Genomic DNA, 12,456 nt, shown 5'->3' on the forward strand with positions numbered 1-12,456 from the left:
CAGATTTATAGATAATTTTCTTAAAATAATGAATCACGCTAGCTAGTTCTTCACAAAATGAATAATAAGGAAACAGTTCTTCCTACTTTTTCCTCCCAAAATAAGAGTTGATCTTACTTAAAAAGAGAAAGTCTTGTCTTTGATTTTTCTCTTTTCTACACTTCATGTCCCGATACAGTGAGCTTGCCTTGCAGTTGAATGTACAGAAGGCTGTAAAAAGTTCACCTATGGCACACAAATTATTTTGTTAGGGTGCCATCTGCTGGTGTCAAACAACCAAAGACTTCTTTTTCTTAAAGATTAAATGGTATGTTTCTCTTAAAACTATTAGAAGTTATTTGACTCAAAATAGGATTTCACTAAAATTAAAGAATTATAGTATAGGCTATTTTCAAATAGTTGTCTGACCATAATTCTTAAGTACTCCAATATGGTAATATAAAATGTCACTTTATTCTAAAGTTAGGAAATGGACGTACCAGACATTGTCTTGACTTCCTGCTTCCTGACCTATATGAATTCGAGTTTCATTTTTAGTTTGCATGGCTTCCTTAACTTTTCAAAAAGTTCCGTTAAATTTTCCCCTTAGAAAAGCAATTTAATTGCTGTGTTTGTGATTACACTGATTTTAACATGTAAAGTCCTAATTTACCCATTCACTAACCTTGTTCTCTACGTATAAGGCGCATGCACAATTTGTTGTCTTACTATAGAGCAAGCTTATTCATGCAGTTCTTATTATTTATGTTCAAAATCAATGCTATCCCCAGGTCTTTTCTCGATCTACCTTCTATAAGAGGCGAGGAAAAACAACTACTCTCCTTGACCACCACCACTGCTTTTTAAAAATCTTACCACTTACCATGTGACGTGGAGCAAGCCACTCCACTTTCCTGTGCCTCATCTTTCTTATCAGATAATAGTAACTACCTCATAAGATATATATTGGGTAAACGCCAATGTTAAGTGAAATCATGCCTATAAAGTCTTAGAACAGTGGCTGTAATATAGAAAAACACACAATAGCTATTTGTGGCTTTACATAATTGTTAAACATGTCAAAAAATGTGGGTTAATTTCAACTAGAGAATCATTACAGTAACTTCTGGGATCCTTAACTTCTCAATTGGGAGGTATAAAATGTGCACATGTATTTATATTTTAGAGAACAGAAGAAGAATATATATATATATATATATATATATATATATATATATATATATATATATATATTTTACATTTTTTCCCTTCATTCTATGAGCACTTAACTGGCTTGAAATATCAACTCCCTTAAATCTTATGTAAAGCCTTTCATAATCTGACCTACTTACATCTCCAATCTTATTTCTCAATATTATTTTTCCCTGTGTTCCAGCCTTAATGAACTTCTTTCAGTTGCCTGAGTGAGCCATGCTTTCACTCTTCACACCTGCATGCTCTTGTCCTTGTGCCTTGAACACCTTTTTCCTCCTGCCTTGCCCCCACCACCTGTCTAACACCTTCTTATCTCTCATCTCTCTTGTTAAAATGTCTTAAGACAAAGATCAGATAATCCTTTCATGAGCTCCCATTATACCCAGTACTTATCTATCTTACCCTTAAGCCATTACATTTCCATAAAATGGAGAGAGGTAGGGTCTAGAATATTTACCATTATATTCCCAGCTTCTAGAGAAGTGCAGACGCCCATTAGGGGCTAGACATTTATTACATAAGGGACAGTACAAGTGAGTATAATTTTTTGGGGAGGGGGGTTGAAAGAGAAAGCATGATCTATCTCCTGTCTGCAAGTCTGATTCTGTCTTAAGTAGTGAGCATCTTTCTGCAGTTATGTCCATTAGGGCACTGCTAATGTCACTCTCATTCATTAATGTCTTTTTTATTTGTATATTTGTAGCAACAATCAAGTATGTTTAATAAAAATGGATGTGATTTTGGGAGATTGTATATATGTGGGAATTTATTTTTAATTTCTATGTTGGCAAATTACAAACCTTATCTTTGTTTACTTAACAATGATAATTTTCATAAAACGTATACGTATAACAATTTATTCAACAAATACTTACTGAATGCCTTCTATTTGCCAGGTACTCTTCTAGGCACTGAGCAAAGCAGACAGAAATTTCTAACTTCATTGAGCTTAATTAGCTCTATGTTTTTGCTTAAGTTTTTCTGTATCTGTCAAGAGAAGGATGAAAATCAAGGAGATAGTGCAGCACCTGGGCCTCATAACGAGGGGCTCTATTACAGTCCCAGCCTCTCCAAGAAAAGGGCAGTAGTTACCCAAATTCTAGTTACCTGCTTGTATGGGGAAGGCTGCGTGAAGAAAGCCACGGCCTTCATTAAAAGGGTTCAGCCATCTTGCGGTGGATCTTTACAGGGGACATGCAGGAAATCACTTCCCAGATTTCTTACTCCTCCCTCCTTCATTCTCCTACTGTTACCTTCCACTGGCTGAAGTCAATTGAAGCCAGAGAGCAGGAAGCAGGTGAAGCAGTGCTCTCAGCTCAGCCTCTTGGAGCCCAGAGCAGTGGCGGCCAGGAGCAGCAGAGTGGATCTGGAATGATATGTGGAAAATAACCAGCACGAACCCTGATCAAGAACTTTTAAATTATTATTATTATTTTTAAGTCTCTGAATCTTTCCTAAATGCAGAGTGTTCTTTCAAATAATTTGCAGTTTTCGTGCTGCACAGTCAGTGCTATCTGTTGGAAATTAGGGCTTATTTTTTATAAACTCATGACTTTTAAACAAATATTAATATTCTGTATATTAGGAGACTCTTTTTTTTTGTATTGAAGAGAGAAATTGAAGTGATCTAATATGAATGAAAAATCTTGTTCTAGATTGTGTCTCTGAAGCTCATGTCAGAATATTTATAAGGAAAGAAAAAACAAGAGGGTCTGAAATTCTGTGGAAGAGCTAGTGATGATGCCAGTTATTTGCATCCTTTCTGAGCTGCTGCAGAAGCAGTCATGGGTTTGTGCAGTAGCTCATGGCCCGTGGAATCGGCCATGGGAAAGTTACACGCAAATAGCAAAAGGGTTATAGAGGTCCCATGGTATATTTGAGGAGACAGATTTATTTTTAACTCTGGAGGTTCAATATGAGCATGTCTGCAAAATCTAAAGGCACAAAAAAGCAAGAACATTGTATTAATCTTCGTATCATACCACCCATCGTTCTGTCATTTGTTATATCATTTTCTTTGAAAATCTTAGAATTTTGCTTGGCAAGGCTACTATACATAATGTTTAAGCTTTCATGGGAGTGCTATTTTCAGTCATTTATATCTCAGGTCAATATACTTGCTATGAGTTAAACTTATTTTCAGAACGACTTACTAAATTCTTCTTGAAACTTCCCACCCTACCTCCGCAGCCCTTGAACTTCCCTGTCTCCAATTTAATACTAATTAATTAATCTAACAGCTTGGTCTTAACACTAACCATGTGTTCCACATTGTGAGGATACCAGCTTGTATGACTTAGTTCCTTCTAGGGTTTAAAAATTGAACAATGCTGGAAACAATAAGAACATCTTATAAAATGATACTGTAATATTTTCACAGCATTGTCTTGTGCCGTTTTAAAGTTGGATTCTCACAATAGTAAGACCCTGACTCACTTTGAAAAAATAAGAAAACCAGGAACTGAAATAGGTCCCCAAAACAAATCAGTATATGAATTTAGGATCCTAGGAGTACACCTACTCCCTGATAAACAATGCTCATATGCTCATCAGAATCCCTGGGTTCTAATACTGGTGGGTCCATATTGAGTGACTTTCCATAAACCTCAGCTTCCTCTTCTGCACAGTGGAGGGCTGGGCCAGGAACTTTGGTTCCCTTCCAGAGCCAGACTTCTATGGAATGCTACAGACTGTTATCTCTGAGAGTTTTGACAGTGTGCCTTTGTTTTTTTTTAATCTTCTAGATTAAAATCTACTTGAGGATTGAGTCCTCACTATCTAGCACAGTGCCTGCAAAATGCATAGTAGAAAGTCAATAAACATATGCAGGACTGAATATTTTGCCAAGCTATTTAAGCAGAACCAGGCCTCTAGAACTATTTCAAAAACACTTTGTAACTCTAGCTTTAGCACACCACGATGTTATGTTTTCAGTTGCTAACAATGTTCAAAGATGTAGGTCAATGGAGTGTTTTGAATGTTTTAGGGAACTTGGCCAGGGTTAGAACTCTCCATTTGATTAGAATTCTAGATAGAGGATTCAAGTATATCTATCTCAATTGGGCAATAAGAACATGTTTGCATTTCATATTTTAACTAAAACTTTACCAAGAAATCAGACACTTGGTTCATCTTTAATACCCTTTTTAAAGGTTACTCTGTGCAAGTGCTATGGACTGAATATTTGTGTCCTCCCCAAAGTGCATATGTTGAAGCCCTATTCCCCAATGTATGGTACTTGAAGGTGGGGCTTTAGGAAGTTATTACATTTGGATGAAGTCACAGAAGTAGAGCCATCATGATGGGACTGGTGCCCTTACTAAGAGACCAGAGCTCACTCTCTCCAATACATCAGAATACAGCAAGAAGGTAACAGTTTGCAAACCAGGAAGAGGACTCTCAAGAGGAACTGAACCTATTGGAACCTTGATCTTGGACTTTTCAGCCTCCAGGACTGTGAGAAATAAATTTCTGCTGTTTAAGCCACTCAGTCTACAGTATTTTTTGTTATAGCAGCCTAAATTAACCAAGACAGCAAGTGACTCTGGTCTGTTCACAAACAAATAGTATCTCATGGTAAAGAACTCAGGGTCAGTAATGGATTCTTTTATAAGTGTAATTAAAGAGTAAGAGATCTAATAATATAATGATAAGGAAGGACCACATGGAATACTGACACCAGTTGCAGAAATGACCAATTCTAGGCAGCCCACAGCCTAGAGAGATATTTCTAGTCTAAAGCAGAACCCTCCAGGGTTTGCCAGAATGTGAACCTCTACTGTTGGACTCAAACTTTTTCAGGTTTAGAATTACATCTTTTTATTGCTCTTCTATAATTCCCCAGAGAACAGGGGCTCACTATAAATGTTGCTTTAAAAAAAAAGAATAAATAAAAGAATAAATACACTCTAAGATTATCTTGGTTGTATCAAGTCACACAAGGCAGAATTGAACTTCTGTTTTGTTTATCTTCACACTTACTACAGGGAATACATTACCTTTGTTACACAGTAACACAGTAACAAAGGTAATGTATGTGATTGAAAGAGGAGAAATCCAGTTAAACCAGTTCAAAAATAAATATTCTTATTTTAATAATAATAATAATAATATAATGAGCTCATCAAAATAAAATACAATTAAATTATGTGAAATACAACGAAGTTATATGTTACCTGGTTTTGGGACAGGAGCCTCTCCATGAATTAGAGCAGCTACTTGCCCATTTATTTTGACTTGTCTTATCTGTTTGTTTCTCTCCAAGTCATCTTCCCTTTCTATTTTCTTTCTCTATCATTCTCTCTCTGCCATCTTTCCCTGATAATTCTAGTTGATTGTTATATGGTAGGCTTCCGACTGCTATAAATTTAATGTTTTCTGGGATTTAGAAAAGTTTTTTTTATTACAGGTTAATCTAAAATAAAACACCTACCTTAGTATTAAAAATCAGAAAAGATGATTTTTAAAAATCGATCCTACTTCTAAGTCCATTTGGATAGTAATTTATAGAAGTTTTGATTAAGGTTTCCAAATAGTCACATATTTCTGTAACATTGTAGGAGTTGATGTCGTTTTCTGTAATTTTCTAAAATAAAGTTTGTTTTGTATCGTTTATAATAGCTACCTGATTTGAAGTGAGACCAGAGAAAGAAAAATAAACTTGTGTGTGCTGCAATTTGTTTTGAGTAGAAATATAGGATTTATTGAATGCTACAATTTGATTTACTGCATATATAAACATTATTAGGAAACAATGAAAAATCGTACACACTATTTTGTTGTGTAAAATTAAGGTAGCCACATGGGAAGCCACGGAAATATGTTCCGACTTTAATGGCTTTTTGTCATTACCTAACTTCTGGCAAGTTCCACAAGCAGGGGTTTTTACTCTGCAAATTAGGATACATTTTTTTTATGGACTTAGGTGAAAATTATGTTACAAGTAATCTCTTGCCAATAATTACAGAAATGTGTAATTGATATGTGTTTGAAGGAAATTGAGTAGATTTAAGTTTATCCCTACAATATCACTCTTGTTCCCAATTCTCATGGTTTTCTTGAGTGGAAGAGAAATGGGTAGTCTCCAAAGCAGAAGGAAATGGCATTTATTGAAAACCTGGGTACTAATTGAAAATTATATAAAAATGCATATATAGAAAATTTTTAAAAGATAATGAGATTGTATTTAATATGTATTTTCTTCCTTATGTGCGTGCATGCCTTCTAGTTTTCCAACAGTAAAAATGCATTGCTAGTAGTAGAAGTGGTTGGATTTTGCAATATATCCATGTGTTCACCTACATTTCTCGGCTTCCATGCATCAGATCCCATAAGACCATGTGACTATTTTTCAGCAATCAAACATTAGGAGAATTAATGTAACACTTTCCTGCCCTAGACAGCAAAAATTGGATGTGCTTTCTATTGGGTGCTCTCTCCCATTTGTGCTGCTAGAAACCCAGGATCTCTGGGTCTCTGCTTGGAGAAAAATCTCACCGGATTTGCATCAGACTGTAATGTGAGCAAGAAATCAACCTTTTTTGTGTTAAGCCACTGAGATTTTGGGTTTATGTGTTACTACAAGATAGTCTAGGCTATCCTAATACACTTGTGCAAGTTTTAATATTTTTCTATTTAATATTCATAAGTTCACTTGAGGAAAGTATAATTATTTTTATATTACATATGAGGAAGGAGAGATTTGGAGACATTTAATTACTTGCCGAAAGAAGAAATAGAAAATGGTTGAGCTGGGATTCAAATCCAGCTTTCACTTGAACTGATTTTTTTTTGACTTAAACTATTTCTTTATTATATGACATATAATGTGACTTGCATGTGAATGGAGCTACTATTTTTGCATAAAATCTCCCTGGTATGTGAACAAAAGTGATTCCTTTTATCCCTTTTTATCCTTATGGTTTTCATCCTCACTGCATAACTATAGCCTCTTATTCTATGAGGAAAAACCCAGCCTCCCCAATTCGGATTTAAAGTTTAACAAGGAACTACAATTTGTTCCCAATTTATAGCAGAGAACAATCTACCTTTAAGAAATCGCCCTTATTCCAAAGCTGGATGGTAATTGGGGACAAATATGTGGCAGAAGCCCATATGTCCTGGCTACTTGATAATCCTGAAAGGGCTCCAGAGTCCTTTATTTGACACATGAGCCAAAATAATTCTTAAGAGCCTATCATATAGTATAGGCATTATGGACCTAACATCAAGAGCATCTGTAATTTATTATCTAGTCATAGAGATAAAATAATCATTTCTCCCCATGTTTTCCCTTATAATTAAAGCTGTGTATTGTCAAGAGTTTTATACACGGCTTCTTACTACTTGTGTAATTTTGGAAACGTCTCGTAAGTTGAATAACATAATTAAATATGCAATCTATCAACCCTATCACCAAAGCTTAAATGAATGAAAAATGTATAGATTTTTTTAAAATAAAAAAATATATTAAAAATTTAGCCCAGCTCTTCAACTCACTAAATTTTAACAGCATTTCCTGTATTTTGAAAAGTAAAATGCAGCTTAAGAATGACTATGCCATCTACGGCCATGCTATGCTGAACAAGCCTGATCCTGTCTGATCTCGGAAGCTAAGCAGGGACAGGTCTGGTTAGTACTTGGATGGGAGACCACCTAGGAAGACCTGGTGCTGTAGGTGTAAAAAATAAAAAAATAAGGGATTGTAAGCTGACAAGGTCCTTGCAATCTGTGAGGTCAACCAAGGGTTGCCTCTCCTAAAAATAGATAGATAGATAGATAGATAGATAGATAGATAGATAGATAGAATAAAATAAAAAAGAATGACTAAGAATGACTATGCCTATGAAACTGTTGTTCCAAACCCAGTTTATCGCCTCAAGATCTGGGGAACTAGTGACTTGGAATGGCAAAAAGCTCTGTTTATGCCTAAGAAAGAGCACTAAAACCAAGAGGATGTTCTCTGAGTAGCTTCCAAGAGAAATGTTTGAATATTTTGTAGGTTTACAAACATAGGACTATCAAATCTCATGTGAAAAGGAATCAGAAGATGAAACAAAAATATAAAGAAATATGCAGTAATTATTGTCTTGCAAGTAACCCGAACTTCTTAAAAAGGCATCTGTACCACATAATATCTGGCAATAGCTACCGACTCTCTAGAGATATTTAAAAAATTCATTTCTATAGCACCTCTGTTTCTTACAGATTGAAATAGAAAATACAGAAATTAGAGCTTAGCCTAAGAAGCTTTGGTTTGACTTCTACAGAGTTATCTCATTTATTCATACATACACTCCATGTACATGATGTCATGAGTTTTATTTTCTGTTTAACACCTTAGTGAAATGTGGAAAAGATTATGCCAATATTCGCACTGTCAAGAGTAATAACTCTTTTCTTATTTTCATTAACATTTATTTTATGTCAAAATAATTGCTGTAGCAACATGCGGAGGAAAAAAACATTGAAGAAAGATTTAGAGAATGTCATTAAGCAGACGTATCAGGCCATAATAAATTTGACAGATAAGTGATCATTTCAGGCATGGTCATCTTCTTTGTCAAGGTCAATCAAGTTTATTCTGATATATTTTTGCTGATATTGTTATTAATTAAATATATAAGAACATCTAGTCATTTTAATAGGAAAATCTTCAAGTCACAGTACAGATAGAATCATGTAAATAACTACAATGCCCACAAGGTGGCAAAGCATACAAATCTACATCCTTTAGATGGGATCTTCCTGTAGAAAAAAATGTCTTTCAGCATGGGGGATGGGAGGGGTGCTTCTCTTGTCATTGTCTGTCTGCTGGCTAGAGAATAGCGAAATTATACTAATTTCTCAAAATTTGGTAATTACTCCAAATTCCTGGTTCTTGAGATGAGTGTATGTATCATGTTACTATTCTAATTTATTACAAAATTTCCTTTCTAGAGCAAAATTGAATTTCTTAAGTCCTAAATGTGTATTTCAAAGGCAAAATTATTGGGTCCCTCTCTTATAACGTTTTAAATCCATTTGATATGTATACATGAGTCAGTCGGAAAGTGGGCGTTATTGCTACACAAATTCAGAACCATGATGTGATTATATGATTAGTGCTAGTTATCACAAAATTACAGTTATTTATATTTCAAAAATTTTTGGTTTAGAGAAGCTAGATTATAAGACTTCTTCTTAACATCGTTGTTCCAAAAACTCTATGCTCCGGCTTCTCTTTTCCTTTAATATGCTTTGAGTGATCAACCAGTTTTCAGTAACCTAATATATAATAATGACTCTCAAATCTACATCTGAAGCCCTGGCTTCCTGAGTCCTGGATTAAGAAATCTAAAATAGCCATCTGGATATGCCATACACAATTTGTATTTGATATATTTTAAAATGATCTCATTATCTTCCTCCCAAAATGCCTATTCCTTTCATCTGATTTCTCTTCTGGTTATCCAGTGGAGTGTGACAGCTGAGTTAGAAGCCTGAGACTGCTTAATATCTACTCGTTGGTTTCCCTGTACCCTATGGTCTGGACCCTGCCCACTTCTTTTGTCTCAGCCTCTGCCACTCTTCCATGCCCTAAACTTACCATATTCTCTTATCCTTCTGTGCCTTTGCTCATACTATTTTTTGTTATCTAGCTAGTACTCTTGAGGTTGTAAACTGATATAAGCTTTTTAGATGCTTTTGCGTTAAGTACCTTAGACCATTCGTATTCTTATGTTTATCAGTTCTATTTTTAAAAAGGAAATTACAAAAATGTTGTTCTGACATTTGTATAAATATTATTTGTAACAGCAAAATAAAGAGAAAAACAGAAAACTTAAATGGACAATACAGAAATAATAAAATAAATTACACTAAAAGCCCAAGAATGTTGTATAGATGTGAAAGTAGCATTTTCAAATAATGTTATGGTTTAGAAAATGTTTGTTGTATATTAAGTAAAAAACTAAGTTTTGCGGGGTTGAAAAGACTCTGGAGCCAGACAGGCTGGTTCATATCTGGGCTCTGTCACTTCCTAGCTATAAGTTATTTATTTTCTCTGCTCCTTCGTTTACTCATCTATAAAATGGGAATGATAATAATGAAACTGTAATGAGGATTACATGAGTTAACGCATGTAAAGAGCTGGCAGTGGTTGACAAATAGCAAGTGCTAAAAAAAAGTCTGCTAATATTATTGTTCAAGAACTGGCATTCTAATAATTTTGCTGGTGACTATTAAACTACTGATGTCCTATGTTGATAATTGTTTTGATCCACATCCCTTGATTAATTCCTCATGCTGACATGGTCTCAGGAAAATGATGAGGCCAATTATTAAACCAAGTTAAAATCATTCACCTTTGGTTTAAGTGGACTGCTCCTTGGAGAAATTGTTTATAATTCAATAGAGTGAATTTGTCACATCTCAGTAACTGAACTGTTAAAGCATAATAATCTCCTCAGAGAAAGGTCTTAAAAAGAATAGCCTCAAACCAAACGTTCTAGACAAAAGCAAGGTTTAATATTCCAGCTTTTGTTCTTGAAATAGAAACCATGATACATTTTTTCCAAATGAATATTTATGAACATAATTAAAGGCACATTATGATAGTCTACTGATTTACTCTGAGGGTGGCTGAGACTTCTTTAGATCAAAACCTAACTTAGATAAGTAGATATGAAATGCTTCATGTTTCTAGTGTTAATTATCTTCTGATATAAAAAATAATTAGTTTTAGTTTGCTTAGCCAATTGGTAAGAAATTGCTGATATTCTAATATATCTGTGATATAGGTCAAGATTTAAAACTTTAATATTTCCTCAATCTCATCAAACTGGGACTTCTTCCAGAATATGGAATAATATTAACCTATATGAATATCTGTTCAAATAACAAGTCTCTAAGTGAATTCAGGTAAGTTTTAGCTCTTCTACAATGGAAGTCCTCATTCAACTTAAGAAATTTATGATTTATATTTTATAAATTCAAACTTAACTAATATGGATCTTCAAAAGGACTCAACTGAAATTGATTTTACCTTTGATGAAAGTATCTGCTAACTATCTCAGCAATCATACATAATAATATAAAGAATACTCTTAAGGGAAAAGAGAAGTTGCTTTCGAATTTACAGAGTATAATTCATTTAATAGATTGTTAGCTTTACTAAAATTATTATATATTCTAAAATATAATCAGATTTTAGAGTACTTTTTACTATTTCATACTAATTAATTCTACCCAATTAATAATATTTTTCTAGAAAAGTTTTCCTTCCAACTCAGTTTATTATCTATTTTCTGAGCTGCAGCGGGTTGATTTGTGGTCTTAAAAAGATGTGTCTGTATCTTAACATCTCTGAATATGACTTAATTTGAAAAAATGGTCTTTGTGAATGTAATTACATTAAAAGTCTCATGATGAGACCATCCTGGATTAGGGTAGGCCCTCAATTCAATGACACATATCCTTTTAAGAGATACCCAGAGGAGCGCCACAGAGAAGAAGGTCATGTAAAGACTGAGGCAGAGATTAGAATTATGCAGCCACATGTCAAAGATGCCTAGAGCCACCAAAAGATGGACAAAGAGGGGAAAGATTCTTTACTAGAAACTTCAGAGGGAACATAGCTGTCTGACATCTTGATTTTGAACTTCTGGCCTTCAGAACTATGAGAATACATTTCTGTTGCTTTAAGCTACCAAATTTATGGTAATTTGTTAAGACAGCCCTAGGAAGCTAATACGTGAGCAATCTCTAAAAACTCATTAAATAGAAGAATTAGTTTAGTTAAATATCTGAAAGTTGTTTTTTTTTTTTCTTAGAGTTCTGGTAATCTCAGATTTTATTTCTTTGGAAAGAATTTTTTCAATATAATTTTAAATGAATTGATTACAAGTAAATTCAAAATCTTTATTTCTTTTTCATATTTGCTACTTACAGCTTATTAGAAGATTAAATATGAAACAATATTTGATATTAGTTTTCTAAGAGTAATTTTCCACACTATCAAACTCTTTTTGTTTCCATGGTGGTTTCATTTCTGGAAACAGTTTTGAGTAAAATCAAATTATAATCTGGGAGCCTCTTTAACCTTTAATCTCACAACTGATTGACCTATCTGACTCTAGCTCTTAGGGTGGTAGAACAATTCCTCCTTGGTAGGTCACTTGGGTTTGGAAGATGAAACTGTCCATCAAAAGATTACTGGTCTCATATCTGACCCCAATCTTCCCTCCTCTCCATCATACCAGAGGACATGGGTGCCATGAGACA

General features: G+C 34.3%; 1 pseudogene; it reads left to right on the forward strand.

Annotated features, from left to right (window-relative positions):
- The first annotated feature begins 7,754 nt into the window (after positions 1 to 7,754).
- Positions 7,755 to 7,873, forward strand: LOC120608647 (uncharacterized; annotated as a pseudogene).
- Positions 7,874 to 12,456: the final 4,583 nt, after the last annotated feature.

The sequence above is a fragment of the Pteropus medius genome, unplaced genomic scaffold (assembly GCF_902729225.1).
Source record: "Pteropus medius unplaced genomic scaffold, Ma_sr-lr_union100, whole genome shotgun sequence".
In the NCBI taxonomy this organism is placed as follows: domain Eukaryota; kingdom Metazoa; phylum Chordata; class Mammalia; order Chiroptera; family Pteropodidae; genus Pteropus; species Pteropus medius.